The sequence below is a fragment of the Somniosus microcephalus genome, chromosome 33 (genome assembly GCF_052327205.1).
Source record: "Somniosus microcephalus isolate GS21.2 chromosome 33, FLI_Smic_1.0, whole genome shotgun sequence".
NCBI lineage: Eukaryota > Metazoa > Chordata > Chondrichthyes > Squaliformes > Somniosidae > Somniosus > Somniosus microcephalus.
The window spans coordinates 15,897,148-15,921,443 of record NC_141019.1 but is presented as its reverse complement, the minus strand read 5'-3'; positions in this window follow the sequence as shown (position 1 = coordinate 15,921,443).

The window sequence follows — 24,296 nt, the reverse complement described above, 5'->3', positions numbered from 1 at the left end:
AGCCTTTCCACCATCTACAAGGCACAAGTCAGGAGTGTGATGGAATACTCTCCACTTGCCTGGGTGAGTGCAGCTCCAACAACACTCAAGAAGCTCGACACCATCCAGTACAAAGCAGCCCGTTTGATTGGCACCCCATCCACCACCTTAAACATCCAGTCCCTCCGCCACTGGTGTACCGTGGCTGCAGTGTGTACCATCTACAAGATGCACTGCAGCAACTCGCCAAGGCTTCTTCGGCAGCACCTCCCCAACCCGCGACTTCTACCACCTAGAAGGCAGCAGACACATGGGAACACCTCCAAGTTCCCCTCCAAGTCACACACCAGCCTGACTTGGAAATATATCGCTGATCCTTCATCGTCGCTGGGTCAAAATCCTGGAACTCCCTCCCTAACAGCACTGTGGGAGTACCTTTACCACACGGACTGCAGCGGTTCAAGAAGGCGGCTCACCACCACCTTCTCAAGGGCAATTAGGGATGGGCAATAAATGCTGGCCTTGCCAGCGATGCCCACATCCCTGGAACGAATAAAAAAAAATGCCTCCTTTGACCTTTCTGCCCCATTCGACACAGCCAAACAGGCCTTCCTCCAGCACCACCTCGTTCCTATTTTTGAGTTCCAAGGGAACGCCCTTGCAAGGCTCCATTCCTAATTGGCCAAACTCGTTAACCTCCTCCAACTTTATGTCCCCACACCCAGACTTTGGTCAATTCGACTCTGGCCTATTGCACACCCGCCCTCCCTCACCAAACTGTAAGTGGCACAGCCTGTAACCACCACTCCCCATCTCTCTACTCGTGAAAAACCTTCCCAGCACCCATGCTTTCAGGCAAGATTTCTGCCCCCTCTCCATGACTTGCATCCACTCCTTAATTAGTGTAGGATGCAGTTTATTGGAGGTACGACTAGAGTAGGACGCAGTGTAATGGAGATACGACTAGAGTAGGACGCAGTGTAATGGAGATACGACTAGAGTAGGACGCAGTGTAATGGAGATACGACTAGAGTAGGACGCAGTGTAATGGAGATACAACTAGAGTAGGACGCAGTGTAATGGAGATACGACTAGAGTAGGATGCAGTAAATTGGAGATATGTTGAGATTAGGATGCAGGGTAATGACATAAGACTAGAGTAGGACACAGTGTAATGGAGATACGACTAGAGTAGGACGCAGTGTAATGGAGATACGACTAGAGTAGGACGCAGTGTAATGGAGATACAACTAGAGTAGGACGCAGTGTAATGGAGATACGACTAGAGTAGGACGCAGTGTAATGGAGATACGACTAGAGTAGGACGCAGTGTAATGGAGATACGACTAGAGTAGGATGCAGTGTAATGGAGATACAACTAGAGTAGGACGCAGTGTAATGGAGATACGACTAGAGTAGGATGCAGTAAATTGGAGATATGTTGAGATTAGGATGCAGGGTAATGACATAAGACTAGAGTAGGACACAGTGTAATGGAGATACGACTAGAGTAGGACGCAGTGTAATGGAGATACGACTAGAGTAGGACGCAGTGTAATGGAGATACAACTAGAGTAGGACGCAGTGTAATGGAGATACGACTAGAGTAGGATGCAGATTAATGGAGATATGAATAGATTACGACGCAGTGTAATGGAGATACGACTAGAGTAGGACGCAGTGTAATGGTGACACGACTAGTGTAGGATGCAGTGTAATGGAGATACGATTAGAGTAGGATGCACTGTAATGGTGATACAACGAGAGTAGGACGCAGTGTAATGGAGATACGACTAGAGTAGGACGCAGTGTTATTGACATACGACTAGAGTAGACACAGTGTAATGGAGATATGACTAGAGTAGGATGCAGTGTAATGGAGATACGACTAGAGTAGGACACAGTGTAATGGAGATACGACTAGAGTAGGACGCAGTGTAATGGAGATACAACTAGAGTAGGATGCAGTGTAATGGAGATGCGACTAGAGTAGGACGCAGTATAATGGAGATACTACTAGAGTAGGATGCAGTGTAATGGAGATACGACTAGAGTAGGACACAGTGTAATGGAGATACGACTAGAGTAGGACACAGTGTAATGGAGATACGACTAGAGTGGGACGCAGTGTAATGGAGATACAACTAGGGTAAGATACAATGAAACGGAGATACGACTAGAGTAGGATGCAGATTATTGGAGATACGACTAGAGTAGGCAGCGGTGTAATGGAGATATGACTAGAGTAGGACACAGTGCAATGGAGATACGGCTAGAGTAGGACGCAGTGTAATGGTGATACGACTGTATTAGGATGCAGTGTAATGGAGATACGACTAGAGTAGGATGCAGTGCAATGGAGATACGACTAGAGTAGGATGCAGTATAATGGAGATATGACTCGAGTAGGATGCAGTGTAATGGAGATACGACTAGAGTAGGATGCAGTGTAATGGAGATACGACTAGAGTAGGACGCAGTGCAATTGACATACGACTAGAGTAGGACACAGTGTAATGGTGATACGACTAGAGTAGGACGCACTGTAATTGTGATACGAATAGAGTAGGACGCAGTGTAATGGAGATACTACGAGAGTAGGACGCAGTGCAATTGACATACGACTAGAGTAGGACACAGTGTAATGGTGATACGACTAGAGTAGGACGCAGTGCAATTGACATACGACTAGAGTAGGACACAGTGTAATGGTGATACGACTAGAGTAGGACGCACTGTAATTGTGATACGAATAGAGTAGGACGCAGTGTAATGGAGATACTACGAGAGTAGGGCGCAGTGGAATGGAGTTACGACTAGAGTAAGATGCAGTGTAATGGTGATACGACTGTATCAGGATGCAGTGTAATGGAGATCCGACTAGAGTAGGATGCAGTGTAATGGAGATACATCTAGAGTAGGACGCAGTGCAATTGACATACGACTAGAGTAGGACACAGTGTAATGGAGATACGACTAGAGTAGGATGCAGTGTAATGGAGATACGACTAGAGTAGGAGCCAGTGTAATGGAGATACAACTAGAGTAGGACACAGTGTAATGGAGATACGACTAGAGTATGATGCAGTGTAATGAAGAAACTACTAGAGTAAGATACAATGTAACGGAGATATGACCAGAGTAGGATGCAGATTAATGGAGATACGATTAGAGTAGGCAGCAGTGTAATGGAGATACGACTAGAGTAGGACGCAGTGCAATGGAGTTACGACTAGAGTAAGACGCAGTGTAATGGTGATACGACTGTATTAGGATGCAGTGTAATGAAGATACGGCTAGAGTAGGATGCAGATGAATGGAGATACGACTAGAGTAGGACACAGTGCAATGGAGATACGACTAGAGTAGGACACAGTGCAATAGAGATACGACTAGAGTAGGATGTAGTGTAACGGAGATACATCTAGAGTAGGACACAGTGTTACAGAGATACGACTAGAGTAGGACGCTGTGTTATTGACATACGACTAAAGTAGGACACAGTGTAATGGAGATCCGACTAGAGTAGGATGTAGTGTAATGGAGATACATCTAGAGTAGGACACAGTGTTATGGAGATACGACTAGAGTAGGACGCAGTGTTATTGACATACGACTAGAGTAGGACACAGTGTAATGGAGATACGACTTGAGTAGGACGCAGTGCAATGGAGTTATGACTAGAGTAAGACGCAGTGTAATGGTGATACGACTGTATTAGGATGCAGTGTAATGAAGGTACGACTAGAGTAGGACGCAGTGTAATGGAGATACGACTAGAGTAGGACACAGTGCAATGGAGATACGACTAGAGTAGGATGTAGTGTAACGGAGATACATCTAGAGTAGGACACAGTGTTATGGAGATACGACTAGAGTAGGACGCAGTGTTATTGACATACGACTAGAGTAGGACACAGTGTAATGGAGATACGACTAGAGTAGGATGCAGTGTAATGAAGATACAACTAGAGTAGGATGCAGTGTAATGGAGATACGACTAGAGTAGGACGCACTGTAATTGTGATACGAATAGAGTAGGACGCAGTGTAATGGAGATATGACTAGAGTAGGATGCAGTGTAATGGAGATATTACTAGAGTAGGATGCAGTTTAACGGAGATATGACTGGAGTAGGCAGCAGTTAATGGAGATACGACTAGAGTAGGACGCAGTGTAATGGAGATACGACTAGAGTAGGACGCAGTGCAATGGAGATACTACTAGAGTAGGACGCAGTGTAATGGTGATACGACTGTATTAGGATGCAGTGTAATGGAGATACGACTAGAGTACGATGCAGATTAATGGAGATACGACTAGAGTAGGCAGCGGTGTAATGGAGATACGACTAGAGTAGGACACAGTGCAATGGAGATACGACTAGAGTAGGACGCAGTGTAATGGTGATACGACTGTATTAGGATGCAGTGTAATGGAGATACGACTAGAGTAGGATGCAGTGTAATGGAGATACGACTAGAGTAGGACGCAGTGTAATGGAGATACTACTAGAGTAAGATACAATGGAAAGGAGATACGACGAGAGTAGGATGCAGATTAATGGAGATACAACTAGAGTAGGCAGCGGTGTGATGGAGATATGACTAGAGTAGGACGCAGTGTAATGGTGATACGACTGTATTAGGATGCAGTGTAATGGAGATACGACGAGAGTAGGATGCAGTGCAATGGAGATACGACTAGAGTAGGACGCAGTATAATGGAGATATGACTAGAGTAGGATGCAGTGTAATGGAGATAAGACTAGAGTAGGATGCAGTGTAATGGAGATACGACTAGAGTAGGACGCAGTGCAATTGACATACGACTAGGGTAGGACACAGTGGAATGGAGATACATCTAGAGTAGGACGCAGTGTAATGGAGATACGACTAGAGTAGGACACAGTGTAATGGAGATACGACTAGAGTAGGATGCAGTGTAATGGAGATACGACTAGGGTTGGACAAAGTGTAATGGAGATACGATTAGAGTAGGATGCACTGAAACGGTGATACGACTAGAGTAGGATGCAGTGTAATGGAGAAACTACTAAAGTAAGATACAATGTAATGGAGATATGACTAGAGTAGGATGCAGATTAATGGAGATACGATTAGTGTAGGCAGCGGTGTAATGGAGATACGGCTAGAGTAGGACGCAGTGCAATGGAGTTACGACTAGAGTAAGACGCAGTGTAATGGTGATACGATTGTATTAGGATGCAGTGTAATGGAGGTACGACTAGAGTAGGACGCAGTGTAATGGAGATACGACTAGAGTAGGACACAGTGCAATGGAGATACTACTAGAGTAAGATACAACGTAACGGAGATACGACTAGAGTAGGATGCAGATTAATGGAGATACGACTAGAGTAGGCAGCGGTGTAATGGAGATATGACTAGAGTAGGACACAGTGCAATGGAGATACGACTAGAGTAGGTCGCAGTGTAATGATAATACGACTGTATTAGGATGCTGTGTAATGGAGATATGACTAGAGTAGGATGCAGTGCAATGGAGATACGATTACAGTAGGACGCAGTATAATGGAGATATGACTAGAGTAGTATGCAATGTAATGGAGATACGACTAGAGTAGGACACAGTGTAATGGAGATACGACTAGAGTAGGATGCAGTGTAATGGAAATACGACTAGAGTAGGACACAGTGTAATGGAGATACATCTAGAGTAGGACGCAGTGTAATGGAGATATGACTAGAATAGGACGCAGTGCAATTGACATATGACTAGAGTAGGACACAGTGTAATGGAGATACAACTAGAGTAGGACGCAGTGTAATGGTGATACGACTAGAGTAGGACACAGTGTAATGGTGATACGGCTAGAGTAGGATGCAGTGCAATGGAGATACGATTAGAGTAGGATGCACTCAAATGGTGATACGACTAGAGTAGGACGCAGTGTAATGGAGATACTACTAGAGTAAGATACAATGTAACGGAGATATGACTAGAGTAGGATGCAGATTAATGGAGATACGATTGGAGTAGGCAGCGGTGTAATGGAGATACGTCTAGAGTAGAACGTAGTGCAACGGAGTTACGACTAGAGTAAGATGCAGTGAAATGGTGATACGACTGTATTAGGATGCAGTGTAATGGAGATACGACTAGAGTAGGATGCAGAGTAATGGAGATACGACTAGAGTAGGACACAGTGTAATGGAGATATGACTAGAGTAGGACGCACTGTAATTGTGATACGACTAGAGTAGGACGCAGTGTAATGGAGATACGACTAGAGTAGGGCGCAGTGTAATGGAGTTACCACTAGAGTAGGATGCAGTTTAATGGAGATACGACTGGAGTAGGCAACAGTTAATGGAGATACGACTAGAGTAGGACACAGTTTAATGGAAATACGACTAGAGTACGACACAGTGTAATGGAGATATGACTAGAGTTGGAGGCAGTGTAATGGAGATACGACTAGATTAGGATGCACATTAATAGAGATACGACTAGAGTAGGCAACAGTTAATGGAGATACGACTAGAGTAGGACACAGTGTAATGGAGATACTTCTAGAGTAGGACGCAGTGTAATGGAGATATGACTGGAATAGGACGCAGTGCAATTGACATATGACTAGAGTAGGACACAGTGTAATGGAGATACAACTAGAGTAGGACGCAGTGTAATTGTGATACGACTAGAGTAGGACGCAGTGTAATGGAGATACGATTAGAGTCGGATGCACTGAAATGGTGATACGACTAGAGTAGGACGCAGTGTAATGGAGATACTACTAGAGTAAGATACAATGTAATGGAGATATGACTAGAGTAGGATGCAGATTAATGGAGATTCGATTGGAGTAGGCAGCGGTGTAATGGAGATACGACTAGAGTAGGACGTAGTGCAACGGAGTTACGACTAGAGTAAGATGCAGTGAAATGGTGATACGACTGTATTAGGATGCAGTGTAATGGAGATGCCACTAGAGTAGAATGCAGAGTAATGGAGATACGACTAGAGTAGGATGCAGTGTTATTGACATACAACTAGAGTAGGACGCAGTGTAATGGAGATACGAAGAGAGTAGGAGGCAGTGTAATGGAGATACAACTAGAGTAGGACACAGTGTAATGGAGATACGACTAGAGTAGGACGCACTGTAATTGTGATACGACTAGAGTAGGACGCAGTGTAATGGAGTTACTACTAGAGTAGGATGCAGTTTAATGGAGATACGACTGGAGTAGGCAACAGTTAATGGAGATACGACTAGAGTAGGACACAGTTTAATGGAAATATGACTAGAGTAGGACACAGTGTAATGGAGATATGACTAGAGTTGGAGGCAGTGTAATGGAGATACGACTCGATTAGGATGCACGTTAATAGAAATACAACTAGAGTAGGCAACAGTTAATGGAGATACGACTAGAGTAGGACACAGTGTAATGGAGATATGACAAGATTAGGATGCACTTTAATGGAGATACAACTAGAGCAGGCAGTGGTGTAATGGAGATATGACTAGAGAAGGACGCAGTGCAATGGTGATACAACTAGAGTAGGACGCAATGTAATGGAGATACGACTAGAGTAGGACGCAGTATAATGGAGATATGACTAGAGTAGGATGCAGTGTAATGGAGATACGACTAGAGTAGGATGCAGTGTAATGGAGATACGACTAGAGTAGGATGCAGTGTCATGGAGATACGACTAGAGTAGGATGCAGTGTAATGGAGATACGACTAGAGTAGGACGCAGTGTAATGGAGATATGACTGGAGTAGGATGCAGTGTAATGGAGTTATGACTAGAGTAGGACGCAGTTTAATGGAGATACGACTGGAGTAGGACACAGTTTAATGGAGATACGACTGGAGTAGGACGCAGTGTAATGGAGATACGATTAGAGTAGGATGCGGCCTAATGGTGATATGAATAGAGTAGGACACAGTGTAATGGAGATACGACTACAGTAGGACACAGTGTAATGGAGATACGACTACAGTAAGATACAGTGTAATGGAGATACGACTACAGTAGGATACAGTGTAATGGAGATACGACTAGAGTAGGATGCAGTGTATTGGAAATACGACTAGAGTCAGATGCAGAGTAATGGAGACACGACTAGACTTGGAGGCAGCGTAATGGAGATACGACTAGATTAGGATGCACTTTAATTGAGATACGACTAGAGTAGGCAGCGGTGTATTGGAGATACGACTAAAGTAGGATGCAGTGTAATGGAGATATGACTAGAGCAGGACGCAGTGCAATGGTGATACAACTAGAGTAGGACGCAATGTAATGGAGATACGACTAGAGTAAGACTCAGTGTAATGGTGATATGACTGTATTAGGATGCAGTGTAATGGAGATACGACTAGAGTAGGATGCAGTGTAATGGAGATACGACTGGAGTAGGACGCAGTATAATGTAGATATGACGAGAGTAGGACACATTGCAATGGAGTTACGACTAGAGTCGAATGTAGTGTAACGGAGATACATCTAGAGTAGGACACAGTGTAATGGAGATACAACTAGAGTAGGATGCAGTGTAATGGAGATACGACGAGAGTAGGAGGCAGTGTAATGGAGATACTACTAGAGTAGGGCACAGTGTAATGGAGATATTACTAGAGTAGGATGCAGTTTAATGGAGATACGACTCGAGTAGGCAGCAGTCAATGGAGATACGACTAGAGTAGGACGCAGTGTAATGGAGATACTACTAGAGTAAGATACAATGTAACGGAGATATGACTAGAGTAGGATGCAGATAAATGGAGATACGACTAGAGTAGGCAGCGGTGTAATGGAGGTACGACTAGAGTAGGACGCAGTATAATGGAGATATGACTAGAGTAGGATGCAGTGTAATGGAGATGCGACTTGAGTAGGACACAGTGTAATGGAGATACGACTAGAGTAGGATGCAGTGTAATGGATATATGACTAGAGTAGGATGCAGTGTAATGGAGATACGACTAGAGTAGGACGCAGTGCAATTGACATACGACTAGACTAGGAAACAGTGTAATGGAGCTACGACTAGAGTAGGATGCAGTGTAATGGAGATACGACTGGAGTAGGACGCAGTGTAATGGTGATACGACTACAGTAGGACACAGTGTAATGGTGATACGACTAGAGTAGGATGCAGTGAAATGGAGATACGATTAGAGTAGGATGCACTGAAATGCTGATACGACTAGAGTAGGACGCAGTGTAATGGAGATACTAATAGAGTAAGATACAATCTAACGGAGATATGACTAGAGTAGGATGCAGATTAATGGAGATATGATTAGAGTAGGCAGCGGTGTAATGGAGATATGACTAGAGTAGGATGCAGTTTAATGGAGATACGATTAGAGTAGGCAGTGGTGTAATGGAGATACGACTAAAGTAGGACACAGTGCAATGGAGTTACGACTAGAGTAGGATGTAGTGTAACGGAGATACATCTCGAGTAGGACGCAGTGTAATGGAGATACGACTAGAGTAGGAAGCAGTGTAATGGATATACTACTAGAGTAAGATACAATGTAACGGAGATATGACTAGAGTAGGATGCAGATTAATGGAGATACGATTAGAGTAGGCAGCGGTGTAATGGAGATATGACGAGAGTAGGATGCATGTTAATGGAGATACGATTAGAGTAGGCAGCGGTGTAATGGAGATACGACTAAGGTAGGGCACAGTGCAATGGAGATACGACTAGAGTAGGATGTAGTGTAACGGAGATACATCTAGAGTAGGACGCAGTGTAATGGAGATACGACTAGAGTAGAACACAGTGTTATTGACATACGACTAGAGTAGGACTCAGTGTAATGGAGATACGACTAGAGTAGGATGCAGTGTAATGGAGATACGACTAGAGTAGGACTCAGTGTAATGGAGATACGACTAGAGTAGGATGCAGTGTAATGGAGATACGACTAGAGTAGGAGGCAGTGTAATGGAGATACTACTAGAGTAGGACGCAGTGTAATGGATATATGACTAGAGTAGGATGCAGATAAATGGAGATACGACTAGAGTAGGCAGCGGTGTAATGGAGATACGACTAGAGTAGGATGCAGTGCAATGGATATACGACTAGAGTAGGACGCAGTATAATGGAGATATGACTAGAGTAGGATGCAGTGTAATGGAGATGCGACTTGAGTAGGACACAGTGTAATGGAGATACGACTCGAGTAGGATGCAGTGTAATGGATATATGATAAGAGTAGGATGCAGTGTAATGGAGATACGACTAGAGTAGGACGCAGTGCAATTGACATACGACTAGACTAGGAAACAGTGTAATGGAGCTACGACTAGAGTAGGACGCAGTGTAATGGTGATACGACTACAGTAGGACACAGTGTAATGGTGATACGACTAGAGTAGGACACAGTGTAATGGAGATACTAATAGAGTAAGATACAATCTAACGGAGATATGACTAGAGTAGGATGCAGATTAATGGAGATATGATTAGAGTAGGCAGCGGTGTAATGGAGATATGACTAGAGTAGGATGCAGTTTAATGGAGATACGATTAGAGTAGGCAGTGGTGTAATGGAGATACGACTAAAGTAGGACACAGTGCAATGGAGATACGACTAGAGTAGGATGTAGTGTAACGGAGATACATCTAGAGTAGGACGCAGTGTAATGGAGATACGACTAGAGTAGGAAGCAGTGTAATGGATATACTACTAGAGTAAGATACAATGTAACGGAGATATGACTAGAGTAGGATGCAGATTAATGGAGATACGATTAGAGTAGCCAGCGGTGTAATGGAGATATGACGAGAGTAGGATGCATGTTAATGGAGATACGATTAGAGTAGGCAGCGGTGTAATGGAGATACGACTAAGGTAGGGCACAGTGCAATGGAGATACGACTAGAGTAGGATGTAGTGTAACGGAGATACATCTAGAGTAGGACGCAGTGTAATGGAGATACGACTAGAGTAGAACACAGTGTTATTGACATACGACTAGAGTAGGACTCAGTGTAATGGAGATACGACTAGAGTAGGATGCAGTGTAATGGAGATACGACTAGAGTAGGAGGCAGTGTAATGGAGATACAACTAGAGTAGCACGCAGTGTAATGGAGATACGACTAGAGTAGGACTCACTGTAATTGTGATACGACTAGAGTAGGACGCAGTGTAATGGAGATACGACTAGAGTAGGACGCAGTGTAATGGAGATACTTCTAGAGTAGGGCGCAGTGTATTGGAGATACGACTGGAGTAGGATGCAGTTTATGGAGATACGACTAGAGTCGGACACAGTGTCATGGAAATACGACTAGAGTAGGACACAGTGTAATGGAGATATGACTAGATTAGGATGCACTTTAATGGAGATATGACTTGAGTAGGCAGCGGTGTAATGGAGATACGACTAAAGTAGGATGCAGTGTAATGGAGATATGACTAGAGCAGGACGCAGTGTAATGGAGATACGACTAGAGTGGGACACAGTGCAATGGTGATTCAACTAGAGTAGGACTCAATGTAATGGAGATACGACTAGAGTAGGACGCAGTGTAATGGAGATATGACTAGAGTAGAATGCAGTGTAATTCTGATACGACTGGATTAGGACACAGAGTAATGGAGATACGACTAGGATATGATGCAGTGTAATGGAGATACGATGAGTGTAGGATGCAGTGTATTGGAGATAAGACTAGAGTAGGATGCAGTGTTATGGAGATACGACTAGAGTAGGACGCAGTGTAATGGAGATACGACTAGAGTAGGATGCAGTTTAATGGAGATACTACTAGAGTAAGATAAAATGTAACGGATATATGACTAGAGTAGGATGCAGATTAATGGAGAAACGATTAGAGTAGGCAGCGGTGTAATGGAGATATGACTAGAGTAGGATGCAGATTAATGGAGAGACGATTAGAGTAGGCAGCGGTGTAATGGAGATACGACTAGAGTAGGACACAGTGCAATGGAGATACGACTAGAGTAGGATGTAGTGTTATTGACATATGACAAGAGTAGGACTCAGTGTAATGGAGATACGACTAGAGTAGGATGCAGTGTTATTGACATACGACAAGAGTAGGACTCAGTGTAATGGAGATACAACTCGAGTAGGACGCAGTGTTATTGACATACGACAAGAGTAGGACTCAGTGTAATGGAGATACGACTAGAGTAGGATGCAGTGTAATTCAGATACGACTAGAGTAGGAGGCAGTGTAATGGAGATACAACTAGAGTAGGACGCAGTGTAATGGAGATACGACTAGAGTAGGATGCACTGTAATTGTGATACGACTAGAGTAGGACGCAGTGTAATGGAGGTACGACTAGAGTAGGACGCAGTGTAATGGAGATACTACTAGAGTAGGATGCAGTGTAATGGAGATACTACTAGAGTAGGGCGCAGTGTAATGGTGATATTACTAGAGTAGGATGCAGTGTAATGGAAATATGACTAGAGTAGAACGCAGTGTTATTGACATGCGACAAGAGTAGGACTCAGTGTAATGGAGATACGACTAGAGTAGGATGCAGTGTAATTCAGATACGACTGGAGTAGATGGCAGTGTAATGGAGATACAACTAGAGTAGGACGCAGTGTAATGGAGATACGACTAGAGTAGGACGCAGTATAATGGAGATACTACTAGAGTAGGGCGCAGTGTAATGGTGATATTACTAGAGTAGGATGCAGTTTAATGGAGATACGACTGGAGTAGGCAGCAGTTAATAGAGATACGACTAGAGTAGGACACAGTGTAATGGAAATACGACTAGTGTAGGACACAGTGTAATGGAGATACGACTAGAGTAGGACACAGTGTAATGGAGATACGACTAGAGTTGGAGGCAGTGTAATGGAGATACGACTAGATTAGGATGCACGTTAATTGAGATACGACTAGATTAGGCAACAGTTAATGGAGATACGACTAGAGTAGGACTCAGTGTAATGGAGATATGACTAGATTAGGATGCACTTTAATGGAGATACGAATAGAGTACGCAGCGGTGTAATGGAGATACCACTAAAGTACAATGCAGTGTAATGGAGATATGACTAGAGCAGGACGCAGTGTAATGGAGATATGACTAGAGTAGGACACCAGTGCAATGGTGATCCAACTAGAGTAGAACGCAATGTAATGGAGATACGACTAGAGTAGGATGCAGTATAATGGAGATATGACTAGAGTAGCATGCTGTGTAATGGAGATACGAATGGAGTAGGACGCAGTGTAATGTAGATACGACTAGAGTAGGATGCAGTGTAATTCTGATACGACTGGATTAGGACGCAGATTAATGGAGATACGACTAGGATAGGATGCAGTGTAATGGAGATACGATGAGTGTAGGATGCAGTGTACTGGAGATAAGACTAGAGTAGGATGCAGTGTAATGGAGAGACGACTGGATTAGGATGTAGTATAATGGAGATGCGACTAGAGTAGGACGCAGTGTAATGGAGATACGACTAGAGTAGGACGCAGTGTAATGGAGATATGACTACATTAGGACGCAGTGTAATGGAGATACGACTAGAGTAGGATGCAGTGTAATGGAGATGCGACTAGAGTAGGACGCAGTGTAATGGAGATACGACTAGAGTAGGACGCAGTGTAATGGAGATATGACTACATTAGGACGCAGTGTAATGGAGATACGACTAGAGTAGGATGCAGTGTAATGGAGATGCGACTAGAGTAGGACGCAGTGTAATGGAGATACGACTAGAGTAGGACGCAGTGTAATGGAGATACGACTACAGTAGGAAGCAGTGTAATGGAGATACGACTAGAGTAGGATGCAGTGTAATGGAGATATGAATAGAGTAGGACACAGTGTAATGGAGATACGACTAGAGTTGGAGGCAGTGTAATGGAGATACGAGTAGATTAGGATGCACTGTAATTGAGATACGACTAGATTAGGATGCACTTTAATTGAGATACGACTAGAGTAGGCAAGAGTTAATGGAGATACGATTAGAGTAGGACACAGTGTAATGAAGATATGACTAGATTGGAATGCACTTTAATGGAGATACGACTAGAGTAGGCAGCGGTGTAAAGGAGATACGAATAAAGTAGGATGCAGTGTAATGGAGATATGACTAGTGCAGGACGCAGTGTAATGGAGATATGACTAGAGTAGGACGCAGTGAAATGGTGATACAATTGGAGTAGGACGCAATGTAATGGAGATACGACTAGAGTAGGACGCAGTGTAATGGAGATATGGCTAGAGTAGGATGCAGTGTAATGGAGATACGACTAGAGTAGGATGCAGTGTAATTCTGATACGACTGGATTAGGACACAGAGTAATGACGATACGACTGGAGTAGGATGCAGTGTAATGGAGATACGACTAGAGTAGAATGCAGTTTATTGGAGATAAAACTAGAGTAGGGTGCAGTATAATGGAGATACGACTAGAGTAGGATGCAGTGTAATGGAGATACAACTAGAGTAGGACGCAGGGTAATGGAGATACGACTGGATTAGGATGCAGTGTAATGGAGATACGACTAGAGTAGGACGCAGGGTAATGGTGATACGACTAGAGTAGGATGCAGTGTAATTCTGATACGACTGGATTAGGACACAGAGTAATGGAGATACGACTAGAGTAGGATGCAGTGTAATGGAGATACGACTAGAGTAGGATGCAGTGTAATGGAGATACAACTAGAGTAGGATGCAGTATAATGGAGATACGACTGGATTAGGATGCAGTGTAATGGAGATACGACTAGCGTAGGACGCAGGGTAATGGAGATACGACGAGAGTAGGATGCAGTGTAATTCTGATACGACTGGATTAGGACACAGAGTAATGGAGATACGACTAGAGTAGGATGCAGTGTAATGGAGATACGACTAGAGTAGGATGCAGTTTATTGGAGATAAGACTAGAGTAGGATGCAGTGTAATGGAGATACGACTAGAGTAGGATGCAGTGTATTGGAGATACGACTAGAGTAGGATGCACTTTAATGGAGATACGACTAGAGCAGGCAGAGGTGTAATGGAGATACGATTAGAGTAGGACGCAGTGCAATTGACATACGATAGGAGTAGGACACAGTGTAATGGAGATACGACTGGAGTAGAATGCAGTGTAATGGAGATACGACTAGAGTAGGACGCAGTGTAATGGAGATACGACTAGAGTAGGACGCAGTGCAATTGACATATGACTAGAGTAGGACACAGTGTAAGTGAGCTACGACTACAGTAGGACACAGTGTAATGGTGATACGACTAGAGTAGAATGCAGTGTAATGGAGATACGATTAGAGTAGGATGCACTGAAATGGTGATACGACTAGAGTAGGACGCAGTGTAATGGATATACTACTAGAGTAAGATACAATGTAACGGAGATATGACTAGAGTAGGATGCAGATTAATGGAGATACGATTAGAGTAGGCAGCGGTGTAATGGAGATATGACGAGAGTAGGATGCATGTTAATGGAGATACGATTAGAGTAGGCAGCGGTGTAATGGAGATACGACTAAGGTAGGGCACAGTGCAATGGAGATACGACTAGAGTAGGATGTAGTGTAACGGAGATACATCTAGAGTAGGACGCAGTGTAATGGAGATACGACTAGAGTAGGACGCAGTGCAATTGACATATGACTAGAGTAGGACACAGTGTAAGTGAGCTACGACTGGAGTAGGATGCAGTGTAATGGAGATTCGACTAGAGTAGGAGGCAGTGTAATGGAGATACGACTAGAGTAGGACGCAGTGCAATTGACATATGACTAGAGTAGGACACAGTGTAAGTGAGCTACGACTACAGTAGGACACAGTGTAATGGTGATACGACTAGAGTAGGATGCAGTGTAATGGAGATACGATTAGAGTAGGATGCACTGAAATGGTGATACGACTAGAGTAGGACGCAGTGTAATGGATATACTACTAGAGTAAGATACAATGTAACGGAGATATGACTAGAGTAGGATGCAGATTAATGGAGATACGATTAGAGTAGGCAGCGGTGTAATGGAGATATGACTAGAGTAGGATGCATATTAATGGAGATACGATTAGAGTAGGCAGCGGTGTAATGGAGATACGACTAAAGTAGGACACAGTGCAATGGAGATACGACTAGAGTAGGATGTAGTGTAAGGGAGATACATCTCGAGTAGGACGCAGTGTAATGGAGATACGACTAGAGTAGGAGGCAGTTTAATGGAGATACGACTAGAGTAGGATGCAGTGTAATGGAGATATGACTAGAGTAGGATGCAGTGTAATGGAGATACGACTAGAGTAGGATGCAGTGTAATTCTGATACGACTGGATTAGGACACAGAGTAATGGAGATATGACTAGAGTAGGATGCAGTGTAATGGAGATACGACTAGAGTAGGATGCAGTATAATGGAGATACGACTAGAGTAGGATGCAGGGTAATGGAGATACGACTAGAGTAGGATGCAGTATAATGGAGAAACGACTGGATTAGAATGCAGTGTAATGGAGATACGACTAGAGTAGGATGCAGTGTAATGGAGATACGACTAGAGTAGGAGTCAGTGTAATGGAGATATATCTAGAGTAAGACGCAGTGTAATGGATATACGACTAGAGTAGGACACAGTGTACTGGAGATGCGACTAGAGTAGGATGCAGTGTAATGGAAATACGACCAGAGTAGGAGTCAGTGTAATGGAGATACGAGTAGAGTAGGACGCAGTGTAATGGAGATATGACTAGAGTAGGATGCAGTGTAATGGAGATACTAATAGAGTAGGATACAATGTAATGGAGATACGACTAGAGTAGGATGCAATTTAATGGAGATAGGACTGGAGTAGGCAGCGGTGTAATGGAAATACGACTTAAGTAGGATGCAGTGTAATGGAGATATGACTAGAGTAGGATGCAAGGTAATGGAGATACGACTAGAGTAGGATGCAGTGTAATTCTGATACGACTGGATTCGGACACAGAGTAATGGAGATACGACTAGAGTAGGCAGCAGTGCAATGGAGATACGACTAGAGTAGGATGCAGTATAATGGAGATATGACTAGAGTAGTATGCAGTGTAATGGAGATACGACTAGAGTAGGACACAGTGCAATGGAGATACGACTGGAGTAGGATGCAGTGTAATGGAGATACGACTAGACTAGGATGCAGTGTAATGGAGATACGACTAGAGTAGGATGCAGTGTAATGGAGATACGACTAGAGTAGGATGCAGTGTAATGGAGATACGACTAGAGTATGACGCAGTGCAATTGACATACGACTAGGGTAGGACACAGTGTAATGGAGATACGACTAGAGTAGGATGCAGTGTAAGGGAGATACATCTCGAGTAGGACGCAGTGTAATGGAGATACGACTAGAGTAGGAGGCAGTTTAATGGAGATACGACTAGAGTAGGATGCAGTGTAATGGAGATATGACTAGAGTAGGATGCAGTGTAATGGAGATACGACTAGAGTAGGATGCAGTGTAATTCTGATACGACTGGATTAGGACACAGAGTAATGGAGATATGACTAGAGTAGGATGCAGTGTAATGGAGATACGACTAGAGTAGGATGCAGTATAATGGAGATACGACTAGAGTAGGATGCAGGGTAATGGAGATACGACTAGAGTAGGATGCAGTATAATGGAGAAACGACTGGATTAGAATGCAGTGTAATGGAGATACGACTAGAGTAGGATGCAGTGTAATGGAGATACGACTAGAGTAGGAGTCAGTGTAATGGAGATATATCTAGAGTAAGACGCAGTGTAATGGATATACGACTAGAGTAGGACACAGTGTACTGGAGATGCGACTAGAGTAGGATGCAGTGTAATGGAAATACGACCAGAGTAGGAGTCAGTGTAATGGAGATACGAGTAGAGTAGGACGCAGTGTAATGGAGATATGACTAGAGTAGGATGCAGTGTAATGGAGATACTAATAGAGTAGGATACAATGTAATGGAGATACGACTAGAGTAGGATGCAATTTAATGGAGATAGGACTGGAGTAGGCAGCGGTGTAATGGAAATACGACTTAAGTAGGATGCAGTGTAATGGAGATATGACTAGAGTAGGATGCAAGGTAATGGAGATACGACTAGAGTAGGATGCAGTGTAATTCTGATACGACTGGATTCGGACACAGAGTAATGGAGATACGACTAGAGTAGGCAGCAGTGCAATGGAGATACGACTAGAGTAGGATGCAGTATAATGGAGATATGACTAGAGTAGTATGCAGTGTAATGGAGATACGACTAGAGTAGGACACAGTGCAATGGAGATACGACTGGAGTAGGATGCAGTGTAATGGAGATACGACTAGACTAGGATGCAGTGTAATGGAGATACGACTAGAGTAGGATGCAGTGTAATGGAGATACGACTAGAGTAGGATGCAGTGTAATGGAGATACGACTAGAGTATGACGCAGTGCAATTGACATACGACTAGGGTAGGACACAGTGTAATGGAGATACGACTAGAGTAGGATGCAGTGTAATGGAGTTACGACTAGAGTAGGATGCAGTGTAATGGAGATACGACTCGAGTAGGACGCAGTGCAATTGACATACGACTAGGGTAGGACACAGTGTAATGGAGATACGACTAGAGTAGGATGCAGTGTAATGGAGTTACGACTAGAGTAGGACACAGTGTAATGGAGATACATCTAGAGTAGGACGCAGTGTAATGGAGATATGACTAGAATAGGATGCAGTGCAATTGACATAGGACTAGAGTAGGACACAGTGTAATGGAGATACAACTAGAGTAGGACACAGTGTAATGGTGATACGACTAGAGTAGGATGCAGTGCAATGGAGATACGATTAGAGTAGGATGCACTGAAATGGTGATACGACTAGAGTAGGACGCAGTGTAATGGAGATACTACTACAGTAAGATACAATGGAACTGAGATATGACTAGATTAGGATGCAGATTAATGGAGATACGATAAGAGTAGGCAGCGGTGTAATGGAGATACGACTAGAGTAGGACGTAGTGCAATGGAGTTACGACTAGAGTAAGATGCAGTGTAATGGTGATACAACTGTATTAGGATGCAGTGTAATGGAGATACGACTAGAGTAGGACGCAGTGTAATGGAGATACGACTAGAGTAGGCTGCAGTGTAATGGAGATACGACTAGATTAGGATGCAGTGTTATTGACATACGACTAGAGTAGGACACACTGTAATGGAGATACGACTAGAGCAGGAAGCAGTGTCATGGAGATACGCCTAGAGTAGGAGGCTGTGTAATGGAGATACAACTAGAGTAGGACACAGTGTAATGGAGATACGACTAGAGTAGGACGCACTGTAATTGTGATACGACTAGAGTAGGACGCAGTGTAATGGAGATACGACTAGAGTAGGACGCAGTGTAATGGAGTTACTACTAGAATAGGATGCAGTTTAATGGAGATACGACTGGAGTAGGCAACAGTTAATGGAGATACAACTAGAGTAGGACACAGTTTAATGGAAATACGACTAGAGTAGGACACAGTGTAATGGAGATATGACTAGAGTTGGAGGCAGTGTAATGGAGATACGACCAGATTAGGATGCACGTTAATTGAGATACGACTAGAGTAGGCAACAGTTAATGGAGATACGACTAGAGTAGGACACAGTGTAATGGAGATATGACAAGATTAGGATGCACTTTAATGGAGATACAACTAGAGTAGGCAGCGGTGTAATGGAGATACGTCTGAAGTAGGATGCAGTGTAATGGAGATACGACTAGAGTAGGATGCAGTGTAATGGAGATACGATGAGTGTAGGATGCATTGTATTGGAGATAAGACTAGAGTAGGGTGCAGTGTAATGGAGAGACGACTAGAGTAGGATGCAGTGTAATGGAGATCCGACTAGAGTAGGATGAAGTGTAATGGAGATACGACTAGAGTAGGATGCAGTATAATGGATATACGACTGGATTAGGATGCAGTGTAATGGAGATACGACTAGAGTAGGATGCAGTGTAATGGAGATACGACTAGAGTAGGACGCAGTGTAATGGAGATACGACTAGAGTAGGACGCAGTATAATGGAGATACGACTAGAGTAGGACGCAGTGTAATGGAGATACGACTAGAGTAGGAAGCAGTGTAATGGAGATACAACTAGAGTAGGACGCAGTGTAATGGAGATACGACTAGAGTAGGACACAGTGTAATGGAGATACGACTAGAGTAGGATGCAGAGTAATGGAGATACAACTAGAGTAGGACGCAGTGTAATGGAGATACGACTTGAGTAGGATGCAGTGTAATGGAGATATGATTAGAGTAGGACGCAGTGTAATGGAGATACGACTAGAGTTGGAGGCATTGTAATGGAGATACGACTAGATTAGGATGCACTTTAATTGAGATACGACTAGATTAGGATGCACTTTAATGGAGATACGACTAGAGTAGGCAAGAGTTAATGGAGATACGACTAGAGTAGGACACAGTGTAATGAAGATATGACTTGATTAAAATGCACTTTAATGGAGATACGACTGGAGTAGGCAGCGGTGTAATGGAGATACGAATAAAGTAGGATGCAGTCTAATGGAGATATGACTAGAGTAGGACGCAGTGCAATGGTGATACAATTGGAGTAGGACGCAATGTAATGGAGATACGACTAGAGTAGGACGCAGTGTAATGGAGATATGACCAGAGTTGGATGCAGTGTAATGGAGATACGACTAGAGTAGGATGCAGTGTAATTCTGATATGACTGGATTAGGACACAGAGTGATGGAGATACGACTAGAGTAGGATGCAGTATAATGGAGATACGACTGGATTAGGATGCAGTGTAATGGAGATAGGACTAGAGTAGGACGCAGGGTAATGGAGATACGACTAGAGTAGGATGCAGTGTAATTCTGATACGACTGGATTAGGACACAGAGTAATGGAGATACGACTAGAGTAGGATGCAGTGTAATGGAGATACGACTAGAGTAGGATGCAGTGTATTGGAGATACGACTAGAGTAGGATGCAGTGTATTGGAGATACGACTAGAGTAGGATGCACTTTAATGGAGATACGACTAGAGTAGGCAGAGGTGTAATGGAGATACGACTAGAGTAGGACGCAGTGCAATGGAGATACGACTAGAGTAGGATGCAGTGTAATGGAGATACGACTAGAGTAGGACGCAGTGCAATTGACATATGACTTGAGTAGGACACAGTGTAAGTGAGCTACGACTAGAGTAGGATGCAGTGTAATGGAGATACGACTAGAGTAGGATGCAGTGTAATGGAGATACGATTAGAGTAGGAGGCAGTGTAATGGAGATACAACTGAAGTAGGATGCAGTGTAATGGAGATACGACTCGAGTAGGAGGCAGTGTAATGGTGATACGACTAGAGTAGGATGCAGTGTAATGGAGATACGATTAGAGTAGGATGCACTGAAATGGTGATACGACTAGAGTAGGACGCAGTGTAATGGAGATACTACTAGAGTAAGATGCAATGTAACGGAGATATGACTGGAGTAGGATGCAGATTAATGGAGATACGATTAGAGTAGGCAGCGGTGTCATGAAGATATGACTAGAGTAGGATGCATATTAATGGAGATACGATTAGAGTAGGCAGCGGTGTAATGGAGATATGACTAAAGTAGGACACAGTGCAATGGAGATACGACTAGAGTAGGATGTAGTGTAACGGAGATACATCTAGAGTAGGACGCAGTGTAATGGAGATACAACTAGAGTAGGACACAGTGTTATTGACATACGACTAGAGTAGGACTCAGGGTAATGGAGATACGACTAGAGTAGGATGCAGTGTAATGGAGATATGACTAGAGTACGAGGCAGTTTCATGGAGATACGACTAGAGTAGGATGCAGTGTAATTCTGATACGACTAGAGTCGGAGTCAGTGTAATGGAGATATATGTAGAGTAAGACGCAGTGTAATGGATATACGACTAGAGTAGGACACAGTGTACTGGAGATACGACTAGAGTAGGATGCAGTGTAATGGAAATACGACCAGAGTAGGAGTCAGTGTAATGGAGATACGAGTAGAGTAGGACGCAGTGTAATGGAGATACGACTAGAGTAGGATGCATTGTAATGGAGGTACTAATAGAGTAGGATACAATGTAATGGAGATACGACTAGAGTAGGATGCAATTTAATGGAGATAGGACTAGAGTAGGCAGCGGTGTAATGGAGATATGACTAGAGTAGGACGCAGTGTAATGGAGATACGACTAGAATAGGATGCACTTTAATGGAGATACGACTAGAGTAGGCAGAGGTGTAATGGAGATACGACTTAAGTAGGATGCAGTGTAATCGAGATATGACTAGAGCAGGACGCAGTGTAATGGAGATAGGACTAGAGTAGGAGGCAGTGCAATGGAGATACGACTAGAGTAGGACGCAGTGCAATTGACATACGATAGGAGTAGGACACAGTGTAATGGAGATACGACTAGAGTAGGATGCAGTGTAATTCTGATACGACTGGATTAGGACACAGAGTAATGGAGATACGACTAGAGTAGGATGCAGTGTAATGGAGATACGACTAGAGTACGATGCAGTGTACTGGAGATACGACTTAAGTAGGATGCAGTGTAATCGAGATATGACTAGAGCAGGACGCAGTGTAATGGAGATAGGACTAGAGTAGGACGCAGTGCAATTGACATACGACTAGAGTAGGACACAGTGTAATGGAGCTACGACTAGAGTAGGATGCAGTGTAATGGAGATACTACTAGAGTGGGATACAATGTAATGGAGATACGACTAGAGTAGGATGCAGTGTAATAGAGGTACGACTAGAGTAGGATGCAGTGTAATGGAGATACGACTAGATGAGGATGCAATGTATTGGAGATACAACTAGAGTAGGATGCAGTATAATGGAGATACGAATAGAGTAGGGGGTAGTATAATGGAGATATGACTAGAGTAGGATGCAATGTAATGGAGATACGACTGGAGTAGGACGAAGAGTCATTGGAGATATAACTAGTGTAGGATGCAGTTTATTGGAGATACGACTAGAGTAGGATGCCGTGTACTGGAGATACGACTAGAGTAGGACGCAGTGTCATGGAGGTACGACTAGAGTCGGACACAGTGTAATGGAGATACGACTAGAGTAGAACGCAGTTTAATGGAGATACGACTAGAGTAGGACGCAGTATAATGGAGATACGACTAGAGTAGGATGCACTGTAATGGAGATATGACTAGAGTAGGCCGCAGTGTAATAGTGATACGACTAGAGTTGGATGCAGTGTAATGGTGATACGACTAGAGTAGGACATTGCTTAATGGAGATACGACTAGAGTAGGACGCAGTGTCATGGAGATACGACTAGAATAGGACGCAGTGTAATAGAGTTTTGACTAGAGTAGGATTCAGTGTAATAATGATACGGCTAGAGTAGGATGCAGTTTAATGGTAAATACGACTGGAGTAGGCCGCAGTGTAATATTGATACGACTAGAGTTGGAGGCAGTGTAATGGAGATATGACTAGAGTAGGCAGCTGTATAATAGAGATACGACTAGAGTAGGACGCAGTGTAATGGAGATACAACTTGAGATGGACACAGTGTAATGGAGATACGACTAGATTAGGATGCAGTTTAATGGAGATACGACTAGAGTAGGCAGCGGTGTAATGGAGATACGACTAAAGTAGGACGCAGTGTAATGGAGATACAGCTAGAGTAGGCTGCAGTGTAATGGAGATACGACTAGAGTTGCTGGCAGTGTAATGGAGATACGACTAGAGGAGGATGCACTTTAATGGAGATACGAATAGAGTAGGCAGCGGTGCAATGGAGATACGATTAAGTAGGACGCAGTGTAATGGAGATACGACTAGAGTAGGATGCAGCATAATGGAGAGACGAGTAGTGCAGACAGCAGTGTAATGGAGATATGATAAGAGTAGGATGCAGTGTAATGGAGATACGACTAGAGTAGGACGCAGTGTAATGCGATAAGACTAGAGTAGGATGCAGTGCAATGGAGATACGGCTAGAGTACGCAGCGGTGTAATGGAGATACGACTAGAGTAGGACACAGTGTAATGGAGATACGACTAGAGTAGGCAGCAGTGTAATGGAGATACGACTAGAGTAGGATGCAGTGTAATGGAGATACGAGTAGAGTTGGCAGCAGTGTAATGGAGGTACGACTAAAGTAGGACACAGTGTAATGGAGATGCTACTAGAGTAGGATACAATGTAATGGAGATACAACTAGAGTAG